Source organism: Echiichthys vipera (genome assembly GCF_963691815.1).
Source record: "Echiichthys vipera genome assembly, chromosome: 13".
Classification (NCBI taxonomy): domain Eukaryota; kingdom Metazoa; phylum Chordata; class Actinopteri; order Perciformes; family Trachinidae; genus Echiichthys; species Echiichthys vipera.
In genome coordinates, this window is record NC_139838.1 from 25,816,244 (window position 1) to 25,828,756 (window position 12,513).

The following is a 12,513-nucleotide window of genomic DNA, read 5'->3' on the forward strand; positions in this document are numbered from 1 at the left end:
CGCACGTTAGAGTACAGAACATCAAATACAACACACATGATGACAAAAACTAGGACAGCACGTAAGGTGTGTGTGCGTGCGTGTGTGAGTGCATGTGTGCGTGTGTGTGTGAGTGCGTGCGTGCATGTGTGTGTGCGTGTGTGAGTGAATGCGTGCGTGCGTGCATGTGTGTGTGTGTGTGTGTGTGTGTGTAACTGAAGACTTGCCCTGTGTGAGGGTCAATGTTCACAGGTGTTTTTCCCTTTCAACCACTGTTTTACCTGTGTGTTTAAAAATCCTGAGCTCTGTCAGTGTGTTGATGTCCGGCGATGACGTGTTCCACAGTTTGGTGCCTAACACTGTGAAGGATGATTGTCCAAATGTTATTCTACGTTATGCTGTTATAACATTTCCCCTTGTTGCACCCCTAGTTCTGATGCTACTGTTGTGTTTGTTTACCAGTTAACTTAGCTGCATTTCTGGAGCAAGGTTGGTCACACACTTGAAAATAAGTTTTAAAAATGAAAAGCTTACAAAACTGTCAAAACCCAGTAAATTATGTTTCTTGAGGATTTGGCGACGGTGCCATCGAACAGGCTTCTGATCCATATTTGAAGCATCTGTTTGTTTATTGATTGTATCGGTTTCATTGTGGCTTCGCCCCAGACGGTTATACAATATGACAAGTGGGAAAATATCATGGCATGCATAAGTTATTGTGCTGCCTTAAGAAGTATAAACCGTCTTATAAGGTGAAAGCAGTTTAAGTTTGTCTGGACAGTTTTGCACAGCTTCTCTACGTGTCTATTAAGAATTGTCACTATGTAGACTAAATAATGAAGCTCTTATAAGAACATTTTCTCTACAAGACACACCCTCAAAACTACATAAGGATACAGAACTTGTCTTAGTTGATACTTCACATGACACATTACTAAACCTGGGGCTAAAATGACCCACTGCGGTTTAGAGAGCTTGGAGGTTTCTTAGTTAGTTAGTAATCCAGACCCCAGACCTGCGTAGAACATAAGTCATTCACAAAATGTGCCAAAAAGATGTTAATGAGGCAGATAACTGACGTATTGCTGGAGCTCTTAATACGCCAAAATCTTTCGTAGAGGGACTGGTAAATGGACTTGTACTTGTACTTAAATAGCGCCTGTCTATACTTCTGACTACTCAATGCACTTTCACAGTGTTTGTCACATCGACCCGTTCACACAGACATTCACACTGATGGCAGTGGACATCTACATACCATCTAATCTAACCATTCACACCACATCCACACACCCATTCGCAGCACGAGGAGCAATTCAGGGTCCAGTGTCTTGGCCAAGGGCACTTCGACATGTGGACCGGGGGATGGGGTGGGAAATCGAACCGCCAATCTCTTGAATGAGTATGACCCACTCCCTCACTGAGCCACAGTCGCCCCTACTGATGCCGTATTTCACATGAAGCTGTGTACAATTTTTATAACCTAACACTTGTGGAGAACATAACTACTAACAGAGATCATAACTATTCAATGAAAATAAGCATCTTCTTCCTGTATTGTTGTTCAGTTGGCAGCGTCTGTTCTAACCGCAGCTTTTCTGCTGAAAGTGATGTAAACAAAGTGCACATCTGCATCATCAATGCATCAGGGGAAAACACTGCCGCATACAGACTATTCTCCAAACACAGCATGCATGCCTGCGTTTGTAGGGAAGCGTTTGTCAAACAGATGTGAGCAAAAGATGGGATATAGAAAGAGTAGAGAAGAGGAAAAGAGCAGAGATGAAGAGGAGATTAGAGAACAGCACAAATAATCACAGAGAAAACACGGGCGGGGGGGGGGGGGGGGGTGGAGGACGAGAAAGAGGGTGTCACAAAAGAAAACAGGAATTTGACAAAAAATAAGGCCTAAGCCCGTTCTTTCAACCGCATTATACTGGAATAAAGATGGCTTACACAGTGCTAATATGGGGGCTGAACAACCTGGCCAAGGCACACACACACACACACACGCACACACACACAGATATCACATGGAAACAATGTGATGTTCATGGACGGTCAGAGCAAAGCTGCGGCTTCATGCTTTATTTCTGTGTGCACCACCTGCTGTTGAAGATTAGACAATTATACTGCTGTTTTTAGAGCCTTCGAATGGAGCAGGAGGCTATGAATATAGTTCAGCTGCCATGCACACACACACACACACACACACGCACACACACACGCACGCACGCACACATACGGGCACACACATGCATGCACGCACGCACCCTGGGGTGATTACAGCGCGAACAGTGAGCAAATTAACGAAGGGGAAAGCATACGACACTGCATAACTCATGAGTAAATGATCAAGTGTGTAAATGTGTGTTTGACATGTGTGCCGTGCGATGCAAATGTTTGTCTGCGGATGCCTGAGAGAGTGTGTGCAGGCTCGTCCATGCACGGCTGTGTCTGCCTTGTGTTCAGATGGGATCAATACTCCCCTCTATTATAACCGCAGCGTGGCCTGGTTTCGGCTCTGCTTTGTCATCCCTCTGGCACGCACCGTTAATCAAGTTTGTGTTTTTTTCAGAGCTATTTCTCAAACGGAGCTGGACAAAAATGTGTTAATACTCACAAATCCTGCTTCAAAAAGTAATGATGAAGAGATTTGATGATGGGAAGGAGTAGAAAACGAGTGTAATGTAGCAGCCACATGGAGCATTTGTGTATCGACATGGTGTGGACAGTAACTCTGGCATTGACGGGTTATTCTGTGTTGTCATTTCAAAGACAAACAAAAGGCAGGTTGGTTTCTTGCACGCAAAAAGCTTCTTGTACTGTAACACGTTCAAAGTGACTGCTTTCCTCCAGGCTACACCCCGAGGAAAAATAATAATTTTAGACTTTAACATGTCCTCTTTCAGACCGCTGGAATGAAAACATCCAAATAAAACATTTAGGTGTCCATGTATGTATGTGTGTATCTATCCTACTGTACGGTTCTGAATCTTGGGTCCCCTACAAAGGACATAGATCAAAACTAGAGGCTTTTCACACGAGCTGCTTACAACGCATCCTGGGGCTTAAGTGGTGCGACAAAGTGCCACACACAGAAATACGCAGGCGAGCAAACATCGAGCCTCTGGAAGTCATCCTACTCAAAATACAACTTCGCTGGCTGGGACATGTTGCCAGAACGCCAGAGGATAGACTTCCGTGTAAAGTAGTATATGGAGAGCTCTCTGCCGGTCGCTGGTCTGCAGGAGGTCAGCGTAAGCGCTATAAAGACCACCTGAAAACATCTCTCAAGTAATGCAATCTCCAACCCCTGGCCCTTGAGACCCTCGCCACTGAACGTCACAAGTGGCGAACGTCTTGTGAAGAAGGCGTCAGTATCTATACAACAGATCTGGAACGCAAAGCAGATGAGAAGCGAGCACGACGCCATCAGCAACCAGCTCAAGATGGAAACTTCCCCTGTGACGTCTGCAACCGTGTTTGCAAGTCCCGCATCGGACTTCACAGCCATCGAAGAACCCATCTAGTGTGACCCCCAGAAAGTGTCTACCCACTCTTCTACGCATGAGACGACGTCTTCGTGGGACTCGACGGACAACTTCAAGCAGCAAGGAAGCAGATTTCTCCTAAATTCATAAAATGCTGCAATACTAATTACGCTACAAAAATATTCTCTTAATGAAGCAGGGATGATTCATGGTGATGTCTGTTAGTTAACATGGTTTACCCTATTCACCTGTAGTGTGTTACACCTGTAGTGTGTTACACCTGTAGTGTGTTACACCTGTAGTGTGTTACATACTGTATTGTCCTATATTTCCCTTTTTTAAAGGCCGGTTTTCTCAAAACAAGTTGGGAAATCTCCACTTTAGCAGAAATTAGAAACACCAACACTTCCTGTTTTATTTCTATCTATTCTCTGAAGGGTTTTTCTTACACAGGGGTTTGTCAAATATCATTCAAAGCCTGATTTAAAGAACATTTTACTCCTAAAACAAGACAAAAATAGATTTTTTTTAATGCCGTTGCGAGTATTTTCTCACTTATGGATAAAAACAGAAATCCCAAATCCCTTCCGTAAAAACCTTTGACTCTAATATGTTGATAAAATTAATATTTTGAATGATTTATATTCACATTTCTGTTCTGGAAATGTATGCAAATTAGCACATATTTCATAAGATAATGGCTCATTTGCATATTTAAACATGAAAGTTACAGAAAACTTAACCCTGTAGTGTCTCCGCTTAAGTTTCCTACTTCAAATCACCATTTGAAAACACAAAGCACTGTGTTTTTCCCCCTAAAAAGGCAGAATACTAGTTCTGTTTATTGCTTTTATTGTTTATTCTCTCTCTCCCTGGGTCGGTTGTCGGGCAGCTCCCAGGTGAGGTGCAGCAGAGTTTCAGCACGGCGCTGTGGGGGGAAAAACAACAGAACAGCTAAAACGCTCAGTGCATCTTTTTAAAGGTCGAACAACAAAGAGTGTATTTTAAGGTTGGAGCAGAAAGCAGAGATGCAGGGGAAAGTGGAAAGAACAGGACAAAAACATTCAGAGACCTGGTCACCATAGCAACAGCTGTCAGGTAACCGCGGCGCCCTAATCATCTAGCTGACAAAACAAAATTGAGTAAATTGTGGAGGATGAATGGACGTAGGGACATGAACACAGACCCAAAGGAAAAGGTAGTCATGTAATATTGTAATTTTTTAAGCAGATGATTATGGTTTAGTTATCTGCGACAGAGCGAATCAGACAAAAGGATGTGAAAAGATGCCGTTTGCTTTGTCACTGTTCCTACTGGAGATAAATGGGAGCTGCATTTCATTTGTAATCACAGACGATCGGAAGATTGATTTCCAGTCCATCGCACAACATGAGAAGACCGCCGTCAATGAGAGACACGGACTGAGGCACAACTTATCAACCATCTAAACCAGGGGTGTCAAACTCAGGCCCGTGGGCCAAATCTGGCCCGCGGTGTAATTGTATTTGGCCTGCAAGATCATATCAAGGTTCTGTGAGAGCTGGCCGGCGAGTATAAAGCACATACACGTCTACTTTTCTGTTGACAAACATGAGCATCCATGCTACCAGTCTCTGCAGACACACTTAATCCACCCCTCCCAGAAAAAAGGGCCAAAAGAAAGATGGAGTACAGGAGCTTTCAACACAGATAGGAAAAGATCCTAGCTTAGTCAAAGACATAACGATGGCAACAAAGTTGTTCAACTATGACTGGACTTTGGTTTCACACAGGATGTGAACACATGGTGCGATCCATTTACCTCGGAGGTCGGAGCTGGTAATAGTCACACCCGAGTTATCAGCGTTTCAGTTACAAAGTCGGAGAAACACGGCTGAAACTACTGTTAGCTTTTGTTAGCACGGCCTGCTTTGTAGTTCGCATGTCCACGTGAAAAATGTAAATAACACTATGACAGCATTTCCATAGATACACATCTAACAACACTGAGTATATGGCTGACTTATCGTGACAACAAATAGTAAAAAGTGTTAATAAAAGGATTATTACAGGAGCTTCTTTACTGTTTACAACCAGAGCAGCCATCTTTAAATGACAACTCGAGGTTGTGTGGATCGTCCGACTTGCGGAGTCAGAAATCCGACCTCGGGGAACACATCAACAGACCTCCTGTGATTGTCTGACCCATTTATTCATCATGTCACCTCTTCTGCTAGTCAGGCTAGCAGCTCTGTGAGGCTAACATGATCACAAAACCAATATAATATAAGGATGTTTAAGGGGGACGCTGCAAAGATTACAGGTCTTAAAGAGTGCTACTGCGTATGTGAAAAAAGCTACAGTACAGCTTTGACACACCGGCATCTTTGAACAAACTTTCAACAGCCATTGCATTGTGGGTAATATAGGCACCAACAATGTTATAGTGTTGCAATGTTTAACAGGGGGAGTTATCTTTTAAGCAGGTAACATTAACATGATCACTATCTTACTTTACCATGTTACCATGCTAACATTGGAGTATAAACTCAAAGTACAGCAGAGGATGATGGGAATGTCCATGGGACCATACTTTTTTAAATGAACATCATGCTGCATTGAAGAAGACTAGGAACTAACAACTGAGACCATAATGTCATTAGGAAAATGTTCACTGAGGTAATAAATCAAGCGAGAAGTAATTTTCTCATTGACTTCTATACAATCTGACTTCTTTTTATAACCAGTAGATTTGCCCTCTGTTGGACATTAGAAAGAATGCAGGTTTGAGACTCTTTCACTTTGGCTTATTAGATTACAAATGCTGATATCACTATTTGTTACTAATATGATTTTAAAGTTATGAAGCCGTTTCCCATTCAGCCCCAAACATTCAGATTGGCCTCCCAACACAAGCACCGTCCTCTGAGCAGCTCAACTGCAGCAGCTGTGGGGTTAAGTGGCCTGCTCGGGGGATCTCTGTGGTATTCACTGATGCAGTGGAGGGTGTTAGTCGATCGTTTCCCTTGCCAAGACTTCCCCAGTCTGTCTGGTGATTCAGATCACAAGCTGTAACCTTTAGCTCACAGACTCTGTAAATGCCACAGTGTGAATGTCCTACTTATAAGTCTAATGGCACTGTTGTCGCTTAACCAGTCGCTAAGTTTAGTTTAATTGCACTAACAGAGGCCAGTTACCAAGAGAAAAGCAAAACCCAATCCCAAACCCTCAGACATTGCGCTATAATGATCCTTAGTAAAACTTGTCCATGCCTTTATAACCAGTAGGCTAGACTACTGTAACGGTCTCCTTGCAGGTCTTCCCAGAAAAACTGTCAGGCAGCTGCAGCTCGTTCAGAACGCTGCTGCTAGAGTTCTGACAAAGACCAGAAAATGTGAGCACATTACACCAATTCTTAAATCATTACACTGGCTTCCTGTACGTCAGAGAATTGATTTCAAAATCCTCCTGCTCACATATAAATCACTACACATGGTCTAGGGCCGAGGTATATCACTGATATGCTCCCACTACATAAGCCTTCTAGATCACTAAGATCCTCTGAGACCAATCTGTTAGTGGTTCACAGAGTAAACTCAAATCAAGGGAAAGCATCTTTCAGTCATTATGCAACAAACAGCTGCAATAAACTTAATTCTGCTAAATCTTCGCACTTTTAACGTCCGCACTGTTTTGATTATTGTCTGTGTTTTTATTCTCTTTGTCTTTCTGTAATGCATTTGAATTCATGACATGTTGTGCTGTGAAGCACTTTGAGTCTGCCTTGTGTATGAAAAGTGCCATACAAATAAAGCTGCCTTAGTGTGTCAGTACACCTAAAGATATAGATCTAGATATCAAAATACATTTAGCACGACTAAAAACAATACAAATCGTAAAAATGTATTTAAAACAAAAGATTGTACTCAAAGAAACTAACTGGAACTGTTCAGACACACCTGGCTGCTACCACATACAGTAGAGTTAACACTTACAGGTGGCAATGACACCATGACTAAGCATATAGGATACATGACACATACAAAGTACATAAGAGGAAACTGTATGAGCAGCTGACAAACACATTAGCAAAAGCTTTGTAGCTAATGGCCTCAGTCCCTCCAGTATATGACGGCAACTATGCCCTACAGGTCCAGGATCAGCACCGTGGACAGCGCTTATGGCCCACCCGCCTTAAGGAGAGTTCAACAGCATCTCATTGAAACTTAAGGTTATGGATATAACCCCGGTTCTCTGATTAGCATGAGTGAGTGTCTCACTATGGGAACGCCTCCTGCGTGACCTCATCAGAAGCACAATAACACTACGCCAGCCCCCTATTGGCTGGCATTGATGACGCCTATGTCAGGGGGAGCAGGGACCCTCCCCCTATATAATAGGCTGACATAGCGAGAGTCGTCATTCAAAACAAGCTCACCTCTTCCTCGCTTCTCTAGCAAGGAGGGTGGTCTGGTGAGACACTCACTCATGCTAATCAGAGAACCGGGGTTATATCCATAACCTTAAGTTCTCTTTCATAGCATTCGTTTCGTGTCTCACTATGGGAAAAATACTGACTCCCGAATTGCCAGACATGCCTGTAAAGAAGACAACTGTCCCCAGTGGGACCTCACTTGGTAGGATCTATGCTCTAAGAAGAGCCTGCGCTCAGGACCGTATGCGCTAGAGTTGGTGCTGTGACATCCAACTTATAGAACCTCGCAAATGTGTGGGGCGAGGCCCAGCACGCTGCTGCACACACCTCTTGAATGGGAACTCCCTTAAAAAGAGCCCAAGAGGTCGCTAGACCCCTGGTGGAATGTGCACGTAAGCCAGCGGGGGACTGGAGACCCTTGCTAGTATAAGCAAGGGCAATAGCCCCTACAATCCAGTGAGAAAGGCGCTGTTTGGATACAGGCTTCCCAACATGTGGTTTCGCCCAGGACACAAACAACTGGTTGCCCTGTCTAAAACTCTGGGTCCTGTCAATGTAGGTTCGCAGTGCACGAACCGGACACAGGTTATGCAAACGCCGATGCTCCTCAGAGGAGAAAGGCGGGGGATAGAAAGCAGCTAATTCTATTGGGGAGCACGGGCCCAAGACCTTTGGGATAAAGGCTGGGTTAGGCTGCATACTGACCCCAGTATTCCCAGGTGAAAAATGTATACATGCCTCATGCACAGAGAGGGCATGAATTTCGCCTATCCGCTTGGCCGAGGCCAAAGTAAGCAATAATGCTGTCTTCAGGGACAACATTTTCAATTCCACCTGCTCCATAGGTTCAAAAGGGGGGCAGGAGAGAGCGCCAAGCACTGTGGGAAGGTCCCACGATGGAGCCAGTGGCCTAAACGTAGGCAGTTTACGGCGCGCTCCCTTCATGAATTGACACACTAGAGGGTGTTGACCCACTGTCTTTCTGTCAAAACCGATATGGCAGGCTGAAATGGCTGCCAGGTACACCTTGACAGTAGAGAAAGCCTTACCCTTCTCAATAAGGTCCTGTAAGAATGACAGAATCACTGCCACAGGACACTGAAAAGGAATAGCTTGTGATTTCAGACACCAGCTCTCAAACATACGCCACTTGTGCTCATACAATGTCCTAGTTGATGAGGCTCTGGCACACTGAATAGTGTCAATAACATTAGAAGAAAGCCCTGCTGTATTCAGGTTGAACCACTCACGGGCCAGGCCCATAGAGCTAGCCGCTCTGGGTGGGGATGGAATATCTCCCCCCGTGCCTGAGATAACAGGTCCCTGCGAAGTGGCAGCGGCCATGGTGGACCCGACAGGAGCTGAAAGATTTCTGCCAGCCAGTGCTTCCCTGGCCAACGTGGGGCTACCAGGATCATGGAGAGACCTCCCCCCCTCACTCTGGCCAGAGTGGGAGAAATGAGAGCCACTGGGGGAAAAGCATACAGGAGGGTTCTCGGCCACTCCTGTGACAGTGCATCCACTCCCAGGGGGGCCCCCTGATCGCGTAGAGAGAAGAACAGGGGGCACTGCGCATTCTCTGCCGACGCATAAACGTCCACTGTTGCCTGCCCAAACTGTGACCAGATCTGCTTCACCACGTCGGGGTGAAGTCTCCAGTCTGCATAAAGTGGATCGCCCCTGGATAACAGATCCGCCCCCCAATTCAGAACGCCTGGTACATGAGTCGCTCTGAGTGACAGCAGGTGCACACTGCTCCAGACCATCAGTCTGTGTGCCAGCGTGTGTAACTGGGGGGACCGTAGCCCCCCCTGTCTGTTGACATAAGCCACTACGGTGGTGTTGTCCGTCCTCACCAGAACGTGATGACCACTCAGCCGAGGGAGAAAGTGTCTTAGCGCCAGGTGAACGGCCAACAGCTCCAGACAGTTTATGTGGGTGGAGCGCATGTGAGGCTCCCACCTCCCATTCACTGTTCTGCCCTCGTGGGTGGCACCCCAGCCTGTCAGAGAAGCATCGGTGGTGATCACTTTTCTGGCTAGGATGGGTCCTATAGTGACCCCCTGAGTCAGAAAACCCGGACTCCTCCACTGGCGCAGCGCTAGTGAACAGTCTGGGGAAACCCTTATCAGGCGACGCCCATCGCGGTGTGGGTCCAGACCTAGAGAGGCTACCCAGCGCTGAAGACCCCTCATATATAGGCGCCCCAGTGGTATGGCCACCACAGAGGAGGCCATCATGCCCAGCAGCCTCTGGCATTGTTTGAGGGTAACCATGTTGCCCCTTCGAAACAGTGACAGAGTTCTCTGCATAATATCCACTCTCTCCCGGGATATAACCGCCTTGGCCAGGACAGAGTCCAGGTTGAGCCCTATGAAGGTGATGCGTTGACAGGGCGTCATCATGCTCTTTTCTGCATTTATCCGGAAACCCAGGCCTACCAGGTGCCGTATGACAGCCTCTGTATGGCACGCCACCTCCCAGCGGGAGGGAGCTGCCACTAGCCAATCGTCTATGTAAGTCGCCACTCGGATGCCCCCCTCCCTGAGCGGGGCTACTGCTGCCTCGGTGCATTTTACAAACACCCTTGGGCTCAGTGACAGACCGAATGGCAGAACCATAAACTCGTAGGCTATCCCCTGAAAAGCAAAACGCAGATATTTTCTGTGTGGGGGATATATGGGAATGTGGAAATAGGCATCCCTCAGGTCGATTGACGTAAACCAGTCGCCTGCATGCACGAAATGCAGCAGAGAAGCATGTGTCAACATCCTGAATTTGTATTTTCTTAGATAACGGTTTAGGGCACGGAGGTCCAGAATGGCTCTCATGCCCCTCCCCCTTTTCTTTGGGACTAGGAAATACCTTGAGTAAAAGCCGCTTTGAGCTTCGTTGGAGGGGACCACTCTGATAGCTTTTTTCTCTGTCAGATTGGAAATTTCTTCCGTGAGAATTTGGGCAGACTCGCCTCGAGCGTGAGAGTAGTTTATTTCCCTGAATTGTGGTGGAGCGATATTGAACTGAAGCCTGTAGCCCTTCTCTATCGTTCTCAACACCCATCTCGACTGAGTGCAGGCAGCCCAGCTCTCCCTGTGTAAAGAGAGGGGGCTGACCGGCCACTCTGGTGTGTTGGCGCCCTCGTGCGGCTGCGGTGCGCACCACACACCGTCCATGCGCTCTGACGCCTCCAAACTGTGGCGTGGAGGCGCATGGACCGCCTGCGTTGTCACGGCCGTGGGGATGTCGGGCCCCACGAGCTGTGTTATGGCAGACAAGTTCGACTTGTTTGTTAAAATATACTTTTTTGTATATATTTTTTTTCACATTTGACAGCGCCCTCGGCAATCGGCCTGGATGCGCGTGTGGGGACATTTTTATTACAGAGTGCATGAAAGTGCTTATGTGACAACGCTGAAAACACTGTTTTCGTGTCACTTGCGCGGGCACCGGAGCATGAAAGTCCGCCCGATTTGGCACTCTGTCTGGAACACATCCCGTTGAACTTGCCCTGGAACGAGGCCGGGAGGAGGTGGAGCGGCCCGTGAAGGGGGGGAACTGGGCTCGCTCTCCTCCGGAGGGGAGGCCATCAGGCCGGCCGCTTCTTCTTCCTGCCAGCCGCGGTAGCTGGAGGAGGTGGCGGTGCCGTGTGAGGTCTGGCCTGAGGAGATTGCTTCCTGGACCACGGGTTCTTGGGACCTCTGGGGGCCTGGGAGGCTGCCGGCGCTTTAGGTACTTTGGGGATCCTGAAAGCGGGGGCCGGGTGAGAGGCAGCCTGCGCGTACGTCTGGCGCGGCGACGGAGGGACAGCGGGATGAGCCCTCCTTGGCAGGCAAAGCTTCAGCGCCTCATCCTCCCTCTTTTTGTCCTCACATCTCTTCTGCATGGAGGTGACGGCTGCACCGAAGAGACCTTGAGGGACGATCGGAGTGTCGAGGAGTTCCTCCTTCTCCTTGGTCGTCAGGTTCGTGAGCCCGAGCCAGCGTGCCCTCTCCTGGAGAACCATTAAGCCCATGGCTCTCCCCGTAGCTTGTATGGCCACTTTATGGAGACGCAAGGCGTGGTCCGTTATAACGCAGATTTCTTCCCACAAGGAGGTATCTGGTTTGGCAGTCATGTCCTCTTCTAGCTCAGCCTGGTAAGCCATTAGCATGGAAGAGGCATTAAGGGCTCTCGCTGACAGAGCCGCAGCCTTGTAGCACTTGTCAGTGAGGCTAGACTGGAAGCGGTCCGTCTTGGCGGGGAGAGAGGGAGCCGAGGAGGACATGGAGGCTTTTGGGTGGAGGTGGGTCGCTACCAGCGGCTCTATGGGTGGCATCTGGCGGACACCGTGGGTCTCCATCCCCTCACAGTCCAGCAGGGAGCTGCCCCCGATGGGGTGTCTCTCGCTGTATGGCCTCTCTTTCCAGGTCACAGCTATCTCGTCGAGTAGCTCCGGGAAAATAGGCAACACTTGCTTCCCTGACTTCTTAGCTTTAGGCAATTTCTTGCCGTCAAACCGAGATTTTACAACCTCCGCTTGAGTGACGGGCCACGGGATGCTGAGCCGGTTAGCGGCTCGCTTGCACATGTCCTGCATGTCGAGGTCAATGGGAGACGACTGCGAGGGCTGGGCGCCCGCCTCCGCGA